Source organism: Macaca fascicularis, chromosome 14 (genome assembly GCF_037993035.2).
Source record: "Macaca fascicularis isolate 582-1 chromosome 14, T2T-MFA8v1.1".
Lineage (NCBI taxonomy): Eukaryota > Metazoa > Chordata > Mammalia > Primates > Cercopithecidae > Macaca > Macaca fascicularis.
In genome coordinates this window covers 107,558,423-107,571,458 of record NC_088388.1, presented here as the reverse complement: position 1 = coordinate 107,571,458, position 13,036 = coordinate 107,558,423, and the positions used below count along the sequence as shown (strand labels likewise).

The 13,036-nt window shown below is 41.3% G+C and overlaps 1 protein-coding gene across 15 annotated transcripts in view; it reads left to right on the top strand.

Moving 5' to 3' along the window:
* The window catches only part of EXPH5 (exophilin 5), an 85,526-nt gene that overhangs the window by 16,816 nt on the left and 55,674 nt on the right, over positions 1 to 13,036 (top strand). For 6 of the 15 annotated variants that reach the window (XM_074015170.1, XM_074015164.1, XM_074015162.1 and 3 more), the window contains exon 1: positions 8,726 to 8,952. The exons of the other annotated variants lie outside the window; for them this stretch is intronic. The gene's annotated coding sequence lies outside the window, so the exon portion shown is untranslated. Of the gene's footprint in view, positions 1 to 8,725; positions 8,953 to 13,036 lie in introns of those variants that run through there. 15 annotated transcript variants of the gene reach the window in all.

The following is a 13,036-nucleotide window of genomic DNA, read 5'->3' as shown; positions in this document are numbered from 1 at the left end:
AACCAGAATATGCAAGGAACTCAAGCAACTCAATAGCAAAAAAAAAAAAAAAAAAAATCAAATTTTAAAATGGACGAAAGATCTGAATAGACACTTCTCAAAAAAATACATACAAGTGGCCAATAGGTATACGAAAAAATGCTAAACATCACTAATCATCAGGGAAATGCAAATCAAAACTGCAATGAAATATCATTTCACCCGTTAAAATGGCTATTATCAAAAAGACAGAAAAGAACAAGATGGTGATGAGAATGTAAATTAGTACAACCACTATGGATAACAGTTTGGAGGTTCCTCAAAAAACTACGAATAGAACTACCATATAATCCAGCAATCCCATTGCTAGGTATATATTCAAAAGAAAAGAAATCAGTGTATCAAAGAGATCTCTACACTTCCATGTTTATTGCAGCACTATTCACAATAGCCAAGATACAGATCAACCCTACGTGTTCATGAATGGATGAATGGATGAGGAAAATGCAGTGTATATATACATAATGGAATATTATTCAGCCATAGAAAAGGAGTTAAATTCTATAATTTGCAACAACATAGATGGAACTGGAAGATATTATATTAAGTGAAATAAACCTAGTACAGAAATACAAATATCACATATTCTTACCTATATGCGAGAGCTAAAAGAATTAGTCATATGGAGGTATTGAATAGAAGGATGATTACAAGAAGCTGGGAAAGGTAGTGGAGAAGGGAGGATGAAGAGGACTTGGCTACAAAATACAGTTAAATACAAAAAACTTGGCACAAAAATACAGTTAAATACAAAGAATAATATCTAGTGTTAACTAGAGTTAATAATTTCTTGTACATTTCAAAATAACTAGAAGTAAAGATCTGGAATGTTTCTAACACAAAGAAATGATGAATGCTTGAGGCGATGGATATCTTACTCATATTTGATCATTACACATTGTATTCTTATATTAAATATCACATGTATCCCATAAATATGTACAACTACTATATATCCATAAAAATTAGAAACAAATTCAAAAAAGAATGAAAAATAAAATTTTATTGAAGTTAAATTAATATAACATAAAACTATCCACTTTAAAGCTAACAATTCTTTGGCATTTTGTGCATTAACGATGTTGTACAATCACCCCCTCTACCTAGTACCAAAACATTTTCATCACCCCAAAATAGAACCCATTAAACAATTACTCTTCATTCCCACCTCCCCTCAACTGCTAGCAACCATGGATTTACCTATCCTGGATATTTCATGTGAATGGAATTATATAATTTTTATCTGTCTTCTTTTACTTAGCGTTAATGTTTTTGAGGTTCATCCACCTTATAACATATATCAATACTTTATTCCTTTTCTTGATTGAATAATAGTCTATTGTATGCATATGCCACAATTTATTTATCTGTTCATCCATTGATAGACATTTGAGTTGTTTCCATATTTTGGTTGTGGTGAATAATGCTGCTATGAACAATTGTCTTAGAAGTATTTGTTTGAGTACCTGTTCTCAGTTCTTCAGAGTATATAGCTAGGAATGGAATTACTGGAACATATGGTAATTCTATGTTTATCTTTTTGAGGAACTGTCAAACTGTTATCCCCACATCATTTTATTTTATTTTATTTTATTTTATTTTATTGATTGATTGATATGGAGTCTCACTCTGTCACCCAGACTGGAGTGCAGTGGCATGATCTCGGCTCACTGCAACCTCTGCCTCCCATGTTCAAACAATTCTCCTGTCTCAGCCTCCCGAGTAGCTGGAACTACAGGCATGTGCCACCACACCTGGCTAATTTTTGTATTTTTAGTAGAAATGGGGTTTTGCCATGTTGGTCAGGCTGTTCTTGAACTCCTGACCTAAAGTGATCTGTCCGCCTCGGCCTCCCAAAGTGCTGGGATTACAGGTGTGAGCTACTGCGCCCAGCCTTCCCCTACATCATTTTTAACACAGTTGTGGTCTTATGTATTTTTGTTATTTATGAACATCATAACATAAAAATAACCCTTTCATATTAAAGACTCCGAGTCAACATAACTTTTGTGGTTGTATGCTATTCTACTGAATATATTCTATAATTTAGTTAACATTCCAATGTTTTAGTCACTTTAGTGTTTTCTTATTCTATTTGTTTCTTATTGCTACATTAAGTAACACTGGCAAGCCTTTATGCTTACATTCTTAATTCAATTTAAATCATCTCAAGGGAAAATTCCAAAAAGTAGCATAGATGTTTTCTAAGTTCTCATTACATGTTACCAAACTGCTTTCCAAAGTGTTCTACCAAATTGCACCTTCACTGGCAGTGCACGAAGGCCTTTGTTTTAACGTATCCTTTCTATCCCTGGATGGTGGTATTACTTTTTAAAAATCTTTGCCAATTTTGTGGAAAAAAAATTATGCTTCATCTAATTTCTAATGCTGTGACTATAATGAACTTAAACTGTTTTCATATGTTTACTATTCACATTTCTTGATTTGTGAATTGTCTCTTCACATCACTGCCCATTTATATATCAAGATCTGTATCCAGAATGCTTCTGCTCACAAATAATAGAAAATCTAACCATGACTTTAACAAATTGGGGGTACATTTTTCTGACATAACAGTACATCTGGAAGTAGGCAGCTGCTAGCTGGTTTAGTGGTTTAAGGATGTCAGGATGGCGTCTTTGTAACGCAGAATGGCTGCAACTGCTCCAGGCATCACATTCATATTCAAGGCAGAAAGGAAAAGGAAAGAGTGGAAACAACTGCTTCTTTTGGGTATATATCCAAGAAAAGAGTCCTTTTTATCATGGAAGCAAAGGCCTTCTCTGATGCCTTCGAGTGAATTTCTACCTTATATTTCCTTGACCAGAACCATGTCGTATGGCCATCCTTAGCTGCAAGGAAATTAGGAAAGCAAGAAATGGGATTGAAATATTAGAGTTTGACCAATCATGATCCATCCCCTGGGACTGAACACTCTGATGTTGACAACAAAATCAGAAAGGAGGGGAGTTGAGGGAAATGCATTCTAGAAGGCACTCAACACTGTTTAACATGGCTTGGTGTGATTTGAGTCTTATTGATTTATATATTTCACTAGACATTAAAGAAACTGACTTGTCCCATGTATTTCCCAGGTTTCAATTTGCGGGTAGCTTCTCTTTATCTGAAAATAGATTTTTTCTCAGTTTTATGTAACCAAATGTACCTCTTCTCTTTTTAAATTTCTTTTTTTTTTTTTTTTTTTTTGAGACGGTCTTGCTCTGTCACCCAGGTTGCAGTGCAGTGGTTCAACGTGCCCTGTAACTCCTAGACTCAAGTGATCTCCCACCTCAACCTCCTGAGTAGCTGGGACTATGAACGTGCACCACCACACTCAGCTAATTTTTTAAAAATCTTTTTGTAAAGACAGGGTCTCACTATGTTGCCTACATTGATCTCAAACTCCTGGTCTCAAGTGATCTTCCTGCCTCACCTTTTGCTTTTAAGATGAGAATACTCTTCTCATCTAGAGATTAGAGTAATATTCACTTCTAGTCTTAATTTTTTAATGTAATTTTTAAATTTACCTGACATATATTTTGTCTATAAGGTAGGATTATATAAATTTATTTTTTCCAAATAGTTGGCAAATTGTCATAGTACCATTGATTTCCATCTCCTTCTGAGGCCCTTGATAATTCCCTTTAGGGAAAAGACTGTAGCAACCAAATAACAACGACAAATAGTTGATGAAGTGAAATGCTATAGCACCAGGTTCTGTAAAATCTAAGAAGGAAATCATAGGGAAAAACACAGCTTTTATACAGAGAAGTGTGATTGTTGTTATACCTCTACCACGTACATAGTTAATTACTTCTGTTTCAGTTTTTTCCTCTTCCCATTTTCTATGTCAGATGGCAAACCCAACCAAGGGTAGACCATTCATCATGAGGTCTCCATCAAGTGGCCTGATTGCCATTTAGATCTGGTTGTTTTGCTGGTCAAATCAGTACCCTGGTAGGGTGGTATACTCTTTCTTTCTTTCTTCCTTCCTTTCTTTCTTTTTCTTTTTCTTTCTTTTCTTTCTTTTTCTTTCTTTCTCTTTCTTTCTTTCTCTCTCTGTCTCTCTTTCTTTTTCTTTTTTTCAAAAATTTTTTGAGACAAGTTCTCTCTATATTATTCAGACTGGTCTCAAACTCCTGGGCTCAAGCAATCCTTCCTCGTCCTCCCAGATTGCTAGGATTACAGATGCGAGCAGCCCATTTTTTAAGTTATAACAAAATTAATTTACTTCAAAAATTACTTAATCGCAAAGATAAATGACTAACAGAATTACTAGACAAAGGCCTGGGGGCGGTGGCTCATGCCTGTCATCCCAGCACTTTGGGAGGCCGAAGCGAGTGGATCACCTGAGGTCAGGAGTTCAAGACCAGCCTGGCCAACATGGTGAAATCCCGTCTCTACTAAAAATACAAAAATTATCTGGGCATAGCAGCGGGTGCCTGTAACCCCAGGTATTCAGGAGGCTGAGGCAGGAGAATCACTTAAACCGGGGAGGCGAAGGTTGCAGTGAGCTGAGATCACGCCATTGCACTGCAGCCTGGGCAACAAGGAGTGAAACTCTGTCTCAAAATAAATAAGTCAATAAATAAAAATAAAAATTGCTAGATAAGAAAGCAAACAAAATAAGAACCTCACATGTTGTGAATCTAATGTTTCCACTCACGGGGGCACTGGTAAGGATCCTTAGGAGATCATTATCTGCACATCAGTCAGGATCCAACTAGGAAAACAGAAAGTAGTGTGCTCACTTGGTTCCACAGAGATAAAAAGAAGCAGAGAAACCAATCAGGGGACAGTGAGTAAACGTGTGGAGTACTTTGCCGCTTTAAAACTGCTTGGCAGGATCAAAGGGTTCTTCTGCCCCTGGAGCTATCTAGGCAACTGTAAAGAATCACTTTTTACTTTTAGTTGCTTTGGTTTTGCTTCACTGCCCACGTGGTGTGGGTTATGCATAAACACAAATGCGGTCGTGCCCACAAGCTGGTTAGATCCTGGCCTGGTGAACGGCTTATTTGAACCCCACTGTAGTTGGTCACATTGGCTCTACTTGAGCAGTTATGTTCAATGCCTGTTGTAAACATTGCTGTCAGGTATTTTATGTGTGGGTCCCTTCTTCAGATGTCAAAAAGGTATAGGAAAATGACTTTTGGGATTGTACGTATTTGAGGGGAGGTCTCGGTTGCTGACTGAATTACTACATTTGCACTCAAGCTTGCCCTTGGGAGCTCCCCTTCAGCATTACCGGGGCCAAGTGAGAGCTCTGTTTGCTCAAAGTTGTCCTCTAAGTAGTAGGTATTAAGGGCTTCCTGCCTCAGAGTAGAAAAAGCTCTTCACTCCTCAGAGCAGAAAAAGCAGGGGGATTCTGACAATGGCCTTCTCCATGGGGAGTACATCAGGGAGGGTCTGTACCCTTCTCTGCACTCTCTGGTCTGTTTCTCAGTGTCTCTTCCTCCTTAAGGACATCAGTTTCTCCCCTATTCTCAGCAACCCCCCCTCCTCACCCCACCAAAATTCATTCTTAGTTGTAGGTTATGGTATAGCACTGGCTCCACAGTAGGTAACTGGAAAGGCCAATAAATTAGGTCATGTCTATCCGGTTGTGTAATTGCTTTGCCTCTGCCATCCAGGCAAGTCTTTAAAAGGTTTATGAGTAACACACTCCCTCCAGGGTAGCTGTCTCCACCTTCAAAGCCACACCAGGCCTCACCCTCAGCCAGCTCTACCCAGCTCTTTGTACTCCCGGTTCCACTGAGCTCAGGCTCCAGCTTCTTCCTTAGACTTCCTTTCGTTTTCCCCATGTGTCAACTTATAACACCTTATCCTGGGCCTTCTAGAGCCTTAAGGAGAGTTCACAGTCACAAAACAATATAGAAATGTAAATTTTTTCTTAAAAACAACTTGCACGTGTCTAAAACCCACCTCACAAATATTGTAAATGCCACAACTTCCAAAAAGTTCTCCAAAACAACAATGACAGTTTTATCATTAAAGTGATAATACTTTTTAGTGGCTCATGCCAGTGATCTCAACACTTTGGGAGGTCAAGCTAGGAGGATCACTTGAAGCCAGGAGTTCAAGACCAGCCTGAGCAATGTAGTGAGACCCCATCTCTGCAGAATAATTTAGAAATTAGCCAGGCATGGTGGCACATGCCTATAGTCCCAGCTATTTGAGAGGCTGAGGTGGGAGAATCGCTTGAGCACGGGAGTTTGAAATTGCAGTGAGCTGACCACGCCACTGCACTGCAGCCTGGGCAACAGAGTGAGATCTTATCTCTAAAAAATAAAAAAATAGTCTGGGCACAGTGGCTCACACCTGTAATCTCAGCACTTTAGGAGGCCGAAGCTGGAAACTCACTTAAGGTCAGGAGTTTGAGAGCAGCCTGGCCAACATAATGAAACCCCATCTCTACTAAAAATACAAAACTTAGCCGGGCATAGTGGCGTGTGCCTGTGATCCCAGCTACTCGTGATGCTGAGGCAGGAGAATCGCTTGAACCCAGGAGGCGGAGGTTGCAGTGAGCCACGATTGCACCACTGCACTCCAGCCTGGGAGACAGAGTGAGACTCCATCTTAAGAAAAATGAAAATAAAAAATGCTATTCTGTTCTCAGCTTACCTGAACTTCATCTCTGAGGTGCTGCAGACACTCACAGGTGGCAGTCTCCTAAAGCTGGAAGATCCCACACCTCCAGGGGCCTGGGCCATTTCGGGAGGCAGGCCAGGCCCTGGTTAGTCTCTTGGCTCAGACCTGCTTTCCTTTCTGGAAGGTGGACAGTCATCTGGAGGTTTTGACTGTAGATCAACCATCAGCATTAAGCATTGGGAGTAGCGCAATTTTGCCTTTTTTCTTGGATCTGCCAGGTATGATAAACTCCTCCATTTGCAGCATTGAGGCAGTTGTCTTTGGAACCTGTCACTGTCCCAAGACCCTCCTGCCAGTGCCTCACAGCATCAGGAGCCAGAGGTCGAGGGACCTCCGTTTTCCTCCATAAAATGACAGCCCCATAGATTGTTTTTCCATGTCGTGATTCAGTGACACTTCTGTTCAACAGCACTAATTTACTTAGCGGATATATTTGAGATCCTACTGTGAACCTGGTACCGGAGATATATAAATGTTCTCTGTAACCTTTCAATGCCGTGAAGGAGGTGGGTTTAAAAACACTACTTGCAGGCCAGGCGCAGTGGCTCACACCTATAATCGCAGCATTTTGGGAGGCCGAAGTGGGTGGATCACGAGGTCAGGAGTTTGAGACTAGCGTGGCCAACGTGGTGAAACCCCCGTCTCTACTCAAAATACAAAAATTAGCCAGGCATAGTGGCATGTGCCTGCAATCCCAGCTACTCGGGAGGCTGAAGAAGGAGAATCACTTGAACCCAGGAGATGGAGGTTGCAGTGAGCGAGATCACACCATTGCGCTCCAACTTGGGTGACAGAGAGAGGCTCCATCTTCAAAAAATAAAAAATAAGAAAATAATAAATAAATAAATAAATAAAAACAGTACATCCACTATAACGTGACAAATGATAAGATAGTCACACAGAGGGCCGCAGAGGTCATTTAACCTCATGGGAAGTCTCAGAGAAGACTTGCTGGAGGAGGTGATGCCTGAACTGAGTCTTGAAGGAGATGAGAGGTGAATAAATGTGAAGTGAACAGCACGTGGAGTGAACAACATTAGGCAAGCCCATAAAGATGTGAAAGACTACAGGGAGATGCAGACACCATCAGCAGTGAATGTCACCAGAATGCAACGTGAGAGGCAGCCACAGGCAAGAGAGTGAGCTGGGGGCGGCAGGGTGGAACGTGGACCCGTGTGCCGAGCCAAGGCCCCTGAGCTTGACAAAACTGGAGGGGAAGAGGAGCCACTGAAATGTTTAGAGCCACTGAATAACAAGGTCAAATTAGGTGGATAGCTATGGGTGGCAAGTGAAGCCTGGATTAGGGGAGAATTGTGTTTAGGGGCCTCCATTAGGGACGAAGAGAAGGCAAGTGATTTAAGAAATACTGGGAAAGTGGAATTAGCAGGGCGTGGTGGCTGACTGGCCGCAGGAGGAAGGAGGAAGGAGAGTTCATATGAACTCAGGTTTCTGGCTTTGACGAGTTGATGGCATTTGACCTACTGCTGAAACGAGTGGGTCCAAATGGATTCTATACTTTGTGATTCCAGGGTAAGGTAATATATCTGAATACTAAAGGACATCAATTCTTCAATCAACTCTGAAATATTTAAAGCCATATCTCTTGTTATACATTATTTCTCAGCGATTGAGGTCAAATTTTAGGCCTGTGACCAACATTGGGGGTTGAGGGGAGGTGTGGACAGATTTCAAAGCAGAATTCTGGCCAAGGGAGCTTGGAACTTGTGCCTCGGCTCCAGATGGCCCAGTGAAGGACTTCTGGGAGAGAAGCTGAGAGCAGCCACCTGACAGGAGAGGAGGGAACCAATTGGCTCTCAGGAGCCACCACACCAGTCAGCCACGGTGAGCAGCCTGCCAGGCAGCAGGTGCCTAGCACGCCAGAGGAACCCGCGCGCGCGGTCATTTCCTCCCCTGCAGCTTTGGACTTCAGTCAGGAGCTTTCTCTCTCCTATTCTAAGCAAAAATGGTTAAGGCCAACTGATTATTGAGACCCCCTCCCCCCGCTCAAAAAAAAGTAAGACACTTTATTTCAGTAACTGCTTCTCCTCCCTGAAGCAGCGACAAGCTGGCTTTCAACGGCGCTCTCCCCTTTGGTATGGGGTCAGCAGAAGGGTGTTTCGTCTTCAGCGAGTGGGAAACCCCCTGTCTTCAGTGTGTTCTGCCCACGGGGATGGGGCACTGTGGATTTTGGTTTTGAAGCTTGTCCAGAGTCACTCAAGAGAGACAAAGCTGCCATTCTACTGTGTGCTACCCAACACCCACCAGGTAAGCTACTGAGCAACAGGATGAAGCCCCTGGAAGATTGCTTGGCTTTGGTATTCCAGAATTTGCTTAAATGTGTGGAACACACACCCCTGAGTTTAAAGCAGTGAGGCTGAGAAGAATATCTTCAGCAGGCACAAGGATAAAGGAAAGAGATACCCGTTCCCAGTTTATCATGATGTTTGTTTGCTTAACTAAGTCCCATTTAACATTTGGGGGATCGAGATTTGTGATGTTTTCATTTTTCTTGGAGAAATCCTTGACGAATATTTTGAAGGCCTAATATTTATGTGGGCTATGAAATCTGCTACGGTAAATGCAAAGTGTGGGACTCAAGAAATGTATAATCTGTTTGGGAGGACAGAACACAAGAATTCAAACAAGAATATAAGGCTACGCATGACTAAGTACTTAATGGGCGGCATGGACAGCAGTGAGGTAGGGTTTTGGAGAAGAGAAAGATGGATGGGAGCTAACATTATTAGGCAAAACTTCAAAGAGGCTGGCCTTGAAGTGGCAGGTGGATAAGTGGGAGATAGATAAAGGAGAATGACTCCCAATTATGGCTTAATACTTCCATTAAACCAATTCTACATAACATATTTATTGAGCTATAATCAGGAGTTGGAATACGTAAATCTTCAATTCAGAAACACTGTTCATATCAATATTGGAAATTAAAGTCCGAAAGAAGAAGGCTGATGTTTATTTACTCAGAGTAACCGCAGGCTTGTCAGATTTCGTCACACCTGACTTCTTTCTCTTCCCCTCCTTAGCAATCTGTTCACCATCAGTAACTTCTACTAAAGGTTCACTAATTTTTAACAACCTTGCACATAGAGTGAGATTTAAGTTAATTGTTTTTGTTTTAAAATTCTGTAAATGTCAAATAGAAGAGAAGCACGAAATCATTTCTGATAAAAATAGAAGTTAAATCTGTGTTAAAGGGTTTTGTGGTCCCTTTCTCCCTAGCTGTGGCTCTCGGCTGAATAGGTTGCATCAGGCAGTGATCACGCAGTGTGTTGGTGCTGTCTGTGTTGAGTGACTGGCAAAAGACCACAAAAAGAAATCTTTAGTTTTCCCTCCAAGTCTCATTCTTTACGTGGGAGCATGGGAAGCCTCCAGAAGACTTGCATGATCCTAGTCTTGAGTCTTCTTCTGTGCATCTATCAAGGAAAATGAGAGAATTTCAGAGCAGCTGGAATTATTTATTTATTTATTTTGGAGATGGGGTTTTGCCATGTTGCCCAGGCTATTCTTGAACTCCTGGGCTCAGGCAAGCCTCCCACCTCGGCCTCCCAAAGTGCTAGAATTATAGGCATGAGCCACCATGCTCAGCCTGAAATTCTTATTTATAAGCCAGTGACACAAGACTGTAATAAAACTATTAATAGATAATAATCGACCTCATCATTTGGTCATTTTCTCTTGATGCAAGGCCAGCAAATAAAAATTTTTGTATCCACTTAAAACAAATAAAACAAAAACAAAGCTTCCTTCGCTCAAAAGGTCACTCAGAAGGAAAGTCTGCGATGAAAGCCTTCACCCATTGATTCCCGCCCACCCCCTTCCATGCACACCTTACCTACTTTCCATATTATTCACTCATTCACCGGGGAATGAGCATCACTCTTGATGAACAATAATGGATTCAGACCCAGCCTTAGTGGAGTTTATTCCCCAGCAAGTCTAGTTCCGATTGTCTTTTAAGGCCTGTCTTCGTGAATGCTTTCCCAGCCCTTAGCTAGAATTAATCTTACCCTTCTTCATAACGCTAAAGCAAGAATCTTGATTTTCTATTAATATTATATTATCAACCATGTCCTGTGTTATATCATAGCTACTTTGTACATATCTTTTTCCACCAATAGATCTTGAATTTCCTAATGTCTTCACATCATCCTTACACATTTAAAGCTCATTATGGTTGAACAGGATCTTTTTTCCTCACTTGAAAAAGCATTTTTCAACCCTTTAGCTAAGTGCCAGCACAAGTTAGACTGTGTGACAAAGATATGTAGAAAGGGCATTGTAAACAAAAGAAAAAGTTGGAAAATTGCCCAGAGAGCATGGCAAAGTGCTTGGAATGGTTGGCACCCAGGGTTTACATGACGGAGTAATGGGAAACAAGTCCGGATAGGTAAGCATGAGGCTGGTAATAAAGAACTGAGCTTTACAGATGAGGAAGATGAGACACATAGATGTTATTTGATCAGCCCAAATAATGAAGGAATTAGAACCCCTCACCTGATTATCCTCACCATCCAGGCCCAGCACCCTCATGTAAGCTCGGACAGTAATTTTATGCTACCATGCCAATCCAGGGCAATTGGCTGGGAAAAGATGAAGGTAGTGACAGAGAGTGTCTATGACACTAATGTCTGTGTGGTTGGGCCACATTATTCCTCTCTTTGTAGTGATCATGCCACTTGAAGAAAGGCAGAACAATAGGAAGCAAACAACCGAGAAGCTTAGGTGTATTGAAGACAACATTCAGCACTGATCTGTGGCATGCTGTAGTGGCCAGTCTGAGTCCCAAGTTAGTGTGATATAGACCTGGCCTATAAATTACACTCTGAAGCAAATGCCAAGAGTTGCCAATTTTGCCATTTGCTTGTCTCTTTACCTTGAATTTCATAGAACCAATATTTTAAATGGTACCTGGGCCAAAATAATCAGCAAAGGTGTTGAGCAGATAAGTTATCAAAAACTACAGGCCGGGCGTAGTGGCTTGTGCTTGTAATCCCGGCATTTTTGGAGGCTGAGGTGGATGGATCACTTGAGGTCAGGAGATCGAGATCAGCCTGGCCAACATGGTGAAACCCTGACTCTACTAAAAATACAAAAAAATTAGCTGGACATGGTGGTAGGTGCCTGTGATCCCAGCTACTCGGGAGGCCGAGGCAGAATAGCTTCAACTGGGGAGGTGGAGGTTGCAGTGAGCCAAGATCTCGCCACTGCACTCCAGCCTGGGTGAGACAGAGCGGGAAAAAAAAAAAAAAAAAGCTACACATATCCTATAAACAAAATTAATGTTCAACCTCTCTAGTAATCAAAGAAATAGGAAAAAAGAAAAAAAAAGAAAAATTTTTTTGGCCTATCAAAAAGAATAGACATAACTAATATTGGGAAAGACATGGGGAAATGGACATTCATACACGGGAAAATTTGATACAACCTCTCTCCAGGGTAATTCGGTGTGATATATTTCATAAGTCATTAAAACATGTTCATCCTTTGGCCTGGCAATTCCACATCAAGGAAATTAATTCTACGGAATTAATCAGGGATGGACACAATGCTAGTTTTGAACTGGGTTTATTTCAACATTATGACTCTAAAAACTTAGAAATAACTCCAATGAGAGGGAAGTAGGATCATAGGTTGCAGGATAGATATGCAGTGGTAGAATATTGACACAGCACAGCATTCTTAATGTAATGCTAAGTGGCAAACAGACTACACAACAGCATGCATAGGGTAAAAGCATTTTTTGAAAATGCAGGCATACATAACTGACATGTGAAGCAAGTAGGAATCATGGAATATAACCAGAAAGCATCTTTAGTTTTGCCTCCTACTATCCCTTTATTTATTTTTTATTTTTTTAGACAGAGTCTTGCTCTGTCATCCAGACTGGAGCATAGTGGCACCATCTCAGCTCACTGCAACCTCTGCCTCCTGGGTTCAAGCGATTCTCCTGCCTCAGCCTCCTGAGTAGCTGCGATTATAGATGCACACCACCATGCCCAGCTAATTTTTTTGTATTTTTAGTAGAGACAGGGTTTCACCATATTGGCCAGGCCTATCTCAAACTCCTGACCTCAAGTGATCCATCCGCCTCAGCTCAAAGTTCTAGGATTACAGGTGTGAGCCACCGTGTGCAGCCGTCTCCTACTGTCCCTTTGAATGCCACTGGATAAAAACAAAGGCAGTCCCTTGACTTTTCCGGTCACTTTAAGACACAAACACAGTCACAATTCAATGATAATTAGAACATCTGGTCCTAGATTAATCCCAGTTTTATTCAGAGGAGCAGCCCTTCACACAGCCACCGCTTTCTGCAGAGCAACGCCTAGGACAGTGA